Genomic DNA, 9,635 nt, shown 5'->3' on the forward strand with positions numbered 1-9,635 from the left:
TGAACCAAGACCGAACCACACTTCAACCACAACAACAACAAGCAGCAATAGTAGCAGCTCAAAAACATGAACACGAGCCCAACCAACCAAGAAATCAAGTCTATAGAGGTCTAAGTCGATCTTGGAACGTGTTAGAACATTTTATTAGTATATATTATCATAATAACACTACTCTCTTATCACATTTTTAGATTTCAGAATCAAACTAACACATGAACACTTGGTGGTTTCAAGAACAAGTTATGTTCATATTTGAAAAATGGGTTTTGCAATTTAATCACGTTATGACCCAAATTTGTTCACCAAAATGATGTTAAACACATTTAGACACAAACCCATTGCTTATAAACATGATTTCTTAACAAAAATTTGACCAAATCATCAAGAATAAGAACATAAAAATTACACTTTTATTTTGATCAAATTCTCAAAAAAATGTTGTTATTACCTGTGATTTGATTTTAGAAACGTGTTTTGATCGTCACAAGGAACCCAAAGGTACAAGTGATTTTACTCAAACAACCCAAAATCAAAATGATGATTTTTAGTGTGTGAAAATGGTGGTGGAGGTGTTCCTGACTATGTGTTTTTAGAGAGGGAGAGGTGTTTGGAGGTGATGATGAATAGTGAGGGTTTCTCACTCTATAATTTTCTATTTATACCTTTTTAAATAGATGCACAAGGCATTTACAAGGGACTATTTGTGAACATTTTGCACTAGAACAATTATGGACATGAACATTTATGACCCGAACCTTCATATTTTATCGAATTAATTCATAATCCGCCACATAAATCAAGATTTAAGATCAAATTAACCTTCAAATAAGCACATATTTTACGTCTAAAGTACGTCAAGAACTTAATCAAAATGAACTGTCTGGCCGTTCAGGTGGCGAAAGTACTATTTAAGAAACTTAATTAGAATATTTATAAGGCGGTTGTTACACCCGTGACCCGCGAGTGCATGAAAATAGAAACCATAACCCGGCTCGTGAAGGTTCGGGTCGGGTCGGTTTCGGGCGGGTCGCGGGTTTCCTTCACCTTTTTTCGGTTTTTGGCTTGACCCGACCCGGCTCGACCCGCGTAACCCGTGACCTGAAAATACCACAAAAGCTTGACCCGTGACCCGACCCGTTAGCCCTAAGGGCGGGTCGGTTCTGGGTCAGGTCACGGTTTTTTTTCTCATCCCTATATTAGGTTGAACTTTTAGTTTAAATCTCAAACTGTATTTACATTGTAAAAGTTCTACCTTAGAAATTCATGATCGTAACGTATTCGATATTATAAAAAATAGAAACAGAATAAATAAAATATTGTAATCAATTAATCATCCAAGTCGGAACGGTTGACTTGCCACATCTTCATAGTTTCTTTCTGTTCCCCACCCACGTTTTGGCGTGTGATCTGATCTCAATCTAAATTTACTGTGGACGCACTAAATAGTGTTATCAGTTTATCACAAATTCATTTAAGTTTATTAGGCCAATGGCAACCATAAATAGCTTCACTTTCTTTTCCTTTTTTAATCGGCCGAATATATATATATATATATAGCCTGAACTTCGTCCGGGAAAATCTGATTTTTTTTTTTGTAGAACGACTTATAAAAAATCTGATGGTTAAAGCCTATCATCAGGAGTCAGACGCACCCAACCCAGCCAGAGAGAGGCAAGGCCCGTTACTCCCACGATCCGTGGAAAGCCAATTAACCCACCCACCCGTAGACATGACAACGAATTAATTGTGCAGTCCGGTGCTTGTTCGACTTGAACATATATATATATAGGTTAGGGTTAATGTGAGAACCACTAATTTTCCTCCCTCTTTTTTTATGCTTTTTTATTTTTTTAATTTTAATTTTTCATTTTTTGAAACATTTTTTGTTTTTTATTTTCTTTTAACAAAAACCTATTCCAAAAAAAAAAAAATTGTAAAAAATCATATGGGTTATGTGTTAAGAAAACGTATGGATAAGGTACGGGCGTTGCCCTATATCCAGTCTAAAGGGGTTGTCACCGGACGTATATGGGAATGGTATGCATTTGATGGGCGGTGATCCAAGAGATGTGACGGTTGTTATGGTACGGGCATAGCCCTTAATTCTAAGGGCAAAGCTCTTATAAATGATTTTTCAATGGTTCACACGGTTCTCATCATATATGTTGGTTCTCACTTGATCCCTTCACTATATATATATATATATATAGTAACACTCCGGTGAGAACACTTTTAAAATAAGAACAGTGAGAACACTTAAAAACATCATTTTGATGCATTAAAAATCCATAAAACTAACATAGTGCATAACTAATTATCATTATTTAAGTGTTTAACAACACATTGATCCGTCAAAATCGAAAAAATCACGTTTTTTGTTTCGTGCATACATCTCCAAGATGTATGCACGAAACAAAAAACGTGATTTTTTCGATTTTGACGGATCAATGTGTTGTTAAACACTTAAATAATGATAATTAGTTATGCACTATGCCAGTTTTATGGACTTTTAATACATCAAAATGTAGTTTTAACTATTCTCATTTGTTCTCATTTTAATTTGGTTCTCATTTGATAGGCACTATATATATATATATATATATTGGGTCCCAAGGGGCACCGAGCACCCCCGAATTTTTTGCTTAGTAGTAGTAATTTATCCGTATTACGTTCAAAGGCCTCCATCAATATATTTTTTCAAGATCCGTCACTGCACGGGTCTTCCTTGTTTGTTATATGCATTTAACTTGGTTTTTGTCTAATTCGAACAAGTTGATGCCACGTACAATGAACATTGATGCATAATTATTTATATTTTTGGACACTAATCTACGTACAGTTTGAAAATATATATATCTATATATATATATATATATATATATTAAAATAATAAGAATCCTAGCCTTCTTTCAATCTAAAGCTAATTTTATATGATAACATTAAGTGACTATTTAAAGGAAAGAAAAAAAATAGTTTAAGTTTGAGAGCCGGTACCAGAAAAAAATTTTAGAGGGGGCAAAATTAAAAAATCTGTGAAATATAAATATAAAAGGGGTCAAAGTGTTATAAACCTATAAGAAACTTTTTAAAGTCGATGAAAAATTTGAAAATACATGACAAAATCTAAATTTTGAGGGGGGCAATTGCCCCCTTTGCCCCCCACATGGTACCGCCCATGTTTGAGAGGATAGTATGAACGATTTAGTTAAAAGAAAATTCATGATAGTACGATGCATCTGTGTTATGAACCATGAAATTGTAACTAGCTAAAGCTAAAGGGCAACAGAAAAACATGTAAGGTTTGAGATGATTAAAACGAAAGTTTAAATAAAAAATTAGTATACGATAATAAAAAGTTACATGTGATGTAACTAACAATTATCATTATGGTGTGTTCTTTGATATTAAAAAAAAACTAACATTAATGAATTGGTGAACAATAAAAGTAAATTTTTTCTTGAATAGAATAATTAAAGTTAGGTGCTTCTTTTATGCCATTAGGCTAAAATGAGTAGTGAGGGGAAAGGTAGGGAGACTTGCATCATGTGATATGTGGAGTAGCAAGAGTTGTCCTTTGAAAAGGGTGAAAATAAGTGAAATTTGAAGACTTGCATCATGTGATATGTGGAGTAGCAAGACTTGCATCATGTGATATGACTTGCATCATGTGGCACATTCATATTGGTCCCCTCTCACAACATTCCTTTTTTTTTCTCCATAAACTGTGCCAAGTCAACAAGCAAGCGCCAGGAAAGTCTCCCCTCGGGGGCTAACTAGGGTGAGGTGGCGATAAGGTTCACCCCTTTTTGCTTCCACTCCTCTTAGTCTAACTGATCAATCATAATCCTAAAAACCATAAACAAAACAGATAAGGCCTTATCCGTGTGTATTTGCTGAGCTTGATTTTTTAAAATTCTAAAGACTGTCCACTCTACATATCGCGTAGGTATAATTCTTCAAACAAAACATGTTCAAAAAATAATTGTGCATATGTACGAGAATAAAACATAAAATAAAATAAAGAATATAAACAAACAAAAAGAAATGGGGCCAACGAAAATAAACTTGTTGGGCTAGTCAATCCATTAACAAAGCCTTGTTGTATACGTCGGGTCGGTCGGGATAGGGAAAGATTGGGCCTAAAGTCAAAGCGCGTCTCCACACGATAGTACTAAACTACTAACGGAAGTCTGTGTACATGTTTATTTTTTCTTCGTTCCAATTTCCAAATATGAGTATTTACTTGCTATTTTGAATTTTTGATATGTCTCTACTTTAATAGTCATTAAATTTGTCAAGCTAAAGTTTAATACATTTTTCTAAGAACTCACAATAAGATTTATGTACAAAAAAGGCATAGTATCTTCATGTTACTGTTATGCGATTATACGTCTCCTAAAAGGCGCAAACTTGTGTTTGTTTTCTCAAACATAAACTAATTTTGAGATAGAGAAAGTAATTTACTTAAGAAACATATATTATATTCCAAAATCATAATAGAATTTACTAAACACTGTCACCCCAAGATACCCAAAACCGTTACACACCAAGAATATGATTATTTTGGTTACCCGATACAAAATGGGTACTACCTATCATATTTGTCTCTCAGGAAAAAAAAATTCTTTGTACAAATATCACTTCCAGATATACGACCACTTCCAAATAAACTCAATTCTACTACAAAATAATTCTTGGTTTATGTTTGTTGGGTTGGGAATAAAATATAAACATTTTTGGTGTCTTGATGAGATAATTGGGCCAATAGCTATGGGTTTATTGGGCCAATGAAGTACTATTTACTGATGCACTTATGCACACTGTTTTCAAATTTCAATTGATTATGTCCTGAATATTGTTTGTGATTGTTTTCACTTTTAGGTATTAACAACATATCTAAATTGCAGGCAAAAAGAAATTTTACACGTAACTGTTATCGTTAGAAACTTAAAAGCTGAGAAACAAAATTAGTTTTCTAACATGTGTTTGGATGTACCTATTTAAAAGAAATTGTGTAACGAATTAGATTCATATTTAACTATTTAATAATCAACTGTCCTAATCTTAACATAAGTATTTTAATAATGCTCAAAAACCAGATCTAGGGGACATGACACCAATACTTTTATTTCGCTTGTAAAACATGTATATTAGAATTCGATAAGCTGAAAATTTGAACCTGTTGAGATATAAGACTGTTAAGAACAAGGGGTTATCAAGAACCTCAAAACTTGCACTTTTGTGCCATGTAGGATGTCATGTCATCAAAAGACATACCCCTTTTAATCTTTGGAGTAAGGCTTCCTCTAGAACCCCTCAAGAAGTCCTCTTATGTGGATCCCTTTTAATTATTTTATTTTCATGCATTAAGAAAATTATAAAAAAAAAAAAAAAGAGAGAAGGAATATGTCAGAAAATGACAAAAAAGTAGTACACCATGCCTAGAGACTTACACTTTGCACCCCGTCTTTTTCCAGCCGGCCTCACCAAATTTTCCCTCAAGAACGCCGCTTAGAGCGGTGTAGATGGCGTCTCATTGGCGTTTCCAAGCAATCTTGACCACTTTTTGGCCGAGTAACGCCTTGCTCCTACTAGTCTAATAGGTTTGGAAAGTTACAAAACGGACTTGATGCTAGCGATATATGTATTATGTAGTGATCCATCAACAAAGACTTTTATATGCAAATTATCTATATCTATAATTTTATATTATCTTATAAAGCATTTTTTTTTTTTAAATCTCAAAAGATGATTTAACCTACCAAAATTATCTTCCTTCTTTATTCACTAATTTAAACAAGGGTGGAGATCCCCTTAAGTTACAAATAACTTGAGGGGTCAAGTTAGAGTATTCATGACCCTTCATTTAAAATCAAAGGTAAAGATTAAAACATCATCTTTTAATCTTAACCCTTGATTTTAAATCAAGAGTCAAGATTTCCTCAACTTGATTAGTTAAGTTGATTAACTTAGGAGAATATCCTTCCTTTAAACATTTCTACCTAATATACTTATAATATCCTTAAATTCTAACCACTCTTTTTTTTTCTCTCTCCTCAAATCTCAACCACTCATTTTTTTATCTCTTATCCATAAATCATTTTATTCTTTTAATTTATTCAAAATCTTTTATCTCAAAAATCGTATATCAATAAATTATAAAAAAAAAATGTATGGGTGTTCTTAAAATTTCATTCTCTTTCATTAAAGATGTCATTCGATATACTTTCGATGAATTTTTTAACTTGAATACGGAGCCCGTACGGCTAAGACATTTAGCTATCACAATCTATAACTTATCACTTCCTATGATCTAGCACCCCCACCATCTCACCGTCGCATTGCGCGGATAGTATTTGTCACACCCCACCTTAGGCGGAATCGTAGGATATGACGAAAAGATATAGCATAACACATGGAGTTTATAATAGAGTAATACTAAATGAAATCCAAATAAATGTGATTCCCATAAGCGGGATAAGGCTATGTAACACGCCTCAAAATAGCAAAAGAAAAATGTAGCAAATAGCAGATAGAGTTTAATGATTCAAATACAAACTAGGAGTCCATGAAGGATCCCTTTATTAGTCTTCATAAAGTCCTTATGCTTAGTCTCCTTAAGCATTGTTATTACCTGAAAATAAATGCTCGAAAATGTCAACATAATGTTGGTGAGTTCGTAGGTTTAAAGTAATACAAATGAATTTGTTGTGCATGATATATATGAGGTTTGGACAATAGTGTAAATATAAACATGTAGTAGCATGTATGCATACTGAATACTGATCAATGTCATCATAGTTATCCAACAACACAATCCCCATTACTCCTACCAACAACTCAATCACATCACTTGCCAACAACTCAATCACACATTGTTATGCCAACAAACTACCAGCTGGAGTATAAAGTTGGTTAGTTGTTATCATTGTTATCCATTGTCATAAATTGTCTTCAATAGATATCGACAGACATCTATTGCATCATGAAATCAACGCAAGCAAGCTAACATACACATTTCATAAGTACACGTATATGTCCAATAAAACAAACTAGTTTTGGCACAGCTAGTAAAAAAATAAAAATGTTTTGAGCATCATTTTCCCCCAAAGAAATAATATAAAAAGGGGTCACGAAACTCACCTCAATCAGCAAACAGTTGTGCAAAGTCCAAAAGATCACTAGAATCTAGACAACATATACATGTACAAGTTACAATTATGGACATGGTCAATAACCGTCCATTGTAACCCGCATTCGAAGATATACATATATGGCTACTTTCAAAATATTCACAACTGATTTGTCATGTATTATTAAGTTACAAGTCACATAACTTAATATAGTGTATTTGTTTTAATGATATGCCATTAGTTTCTACAAGTTCATATTCACTGAAATTTTTGGTGACTTTATCTATTTTTTATTAGGATGAAATGACCAATTCAAGTTTTCAAATCTTAACTACTGTAATCTTAGAGTGTTATAAACTTACATAAATTTTTACTTAATTTATTTCGCACGTTAACTATTTTTAAAAAATTCCATAATCACAGACTAGTCAGAAAATTCACTGTTTGCGCGCAGAAAAGTTTTATAAAAGTTAAGGGTCTTCGAAGCTTCAAAAAAAATCCAAATTTTTACTGTACACTCTTAACATCTTAAAAATATCTCTGAAAAAAAATAACCTTCCAGTTCGTAAAATCGACCAAGATATGACTATTTGAATTTGACCTAAATCTGTTCGGAAAACTCAGCTTTGCGCAGTTTTGTTATAAAATTCGTTTGATAACCTTAAACTTCATATTTTGACATGAAACCACATTCACCAGAAAGTAGACTTCCTGAAATTAATTTTAGACACCAAAAACATGACTTAACCATCTTCCATGACCAAGATACGACCTTTCAAAGTTAACAAACCGAATCTGTCCAGATTCTGAAATAACCTAAACTTATTGTTTTAAAGACTACTACAACTAATATTCATATATAACCTTTCAAATCTTTCCAACACCTATTTACATCTGTTATTATGATTTTCATGCCTTCATAATTAAATTTCTCTAATTACATTAATTATTATGCTACAATAAATACGTAAACTTTTAACATTAATATGATTTATACTTCAATCTTTTGATTTAACCTTAAAAAAAACCCTTTCATTCATTATTATAAATTTGCCATAATATATATTCATCAAATAGGTTACTTATAATAAAAGATCAACAAATATAATGATATATTATATATATAAAAAGAAAAGATAAGTAATTTACCTCAAAATTGATGATCACTCCTTAAATACCTTGACAAAATAAAATATAATTCTATAAGAATTTTGATCATACATTGTTATATAAAAGATCTTTTAAAAACATAAGAAAAATTAATTTAGACTCACCAAAATCCAAAAATTCTCTAGGATGAATGCCTTGAAAATAAAGTTCATAAACTTTGGCTTTGGTGATGAGTTCTAGTCGACGGCAGAGAAGCAAAAAGAAGTTGTGTTTTGAGATTTTTGTTTTGATCATTAATTTTACATATATTTTATAAGTGTAGGGATAAGTGTTTGATATAGTTTATAATTAGGATAGATAATTTATTATACACAATAATCATGTTGGACTACAATTCCTTTAAACCGAGAATTCCAAGCTAGCATATAGTATGTTGTATTATGACTAATTTGCTTGTATTTAATTTACTTAAGATGATAGATTATCTAGTATTATCTTATTATATAAAATAAAAATGAGTTACAATGGGATTCTAAATCCTTTTGCATCTGGCCGACTTGCTAACGAGACACATCCTCCATATGTTGGTCTATGTTGTGTGATTTTTATATATATGTTGATCATATAAATCTTAGATATATATATATTTTTTTATATTATACTTTAGTATTATTATTATTATTATTATTATTAATTCACCTCGTGTAACTATTGTAACTCACTTTGATGATCATAGACTTAAACTCACTATGAAATAGTGTATAGAGATTTATTAATGTCCAGAAATGAATATGACATATAATGATATCAATAGAAATAATTATAACCGTATACATTTAGGAAGAAAGAGTGTCTAAATCTTACACTATTGTAATGATCACGCACCTCTACTTTTGTTATAGTATGTAGGCACACTAACTAGTCAAGAAATTAGAAATTTAAATTGAAATACTGTGACGGGTGTCACAGTATTGCTCGTAGATATGTATGGCTAATAATGTAAGGCCAGTTTATTTACGCAATCCCAAAACTCTACAAATTAACTCAAAGATGGTAATTATGCTTGCCCGTTGTTGTTGGTTCAATCAGCGTACATTTTCTTTACGGAAAAAATAGTTAATTAAAGTTAGGGGAAAAAAGAAATAATTTTTGAGAGGACGAAAGGAAAGTTTTATTTTTTAAAAAGGAATACGATAAATGCGATGCAACCCGTGTAATAAGCGGTAAAAATAAAAATAAAAAGAAGTAACTAATTAAAGGTGGAGGGCATTAGGCAACAACAATAAAAACATGTGAAGTTTGAGGGGATCAAAATGAAAATTTTAGTTAAAAAAAAAAGATAGCATTCGTGTTCTAACTTCTAACCAAAAAGACAATTGACTAATTAAAGTA

The sequence above is a fragment of the Erigeron canadensis genome, chromosome 1 (assembly GCF_010389155.1).
Source record: "Erigeron canadensis isolate Cc75 chromosome 1, C_canadensis_v1, whole genome shotgun sequence".
Classification (NCBI taxonomy): Eukaryota; Viridiplantae; Streptophyta; class Magnoliopsida; order Asterales; family Asteraceae; genus Erigeron; species Erigeron canadensis.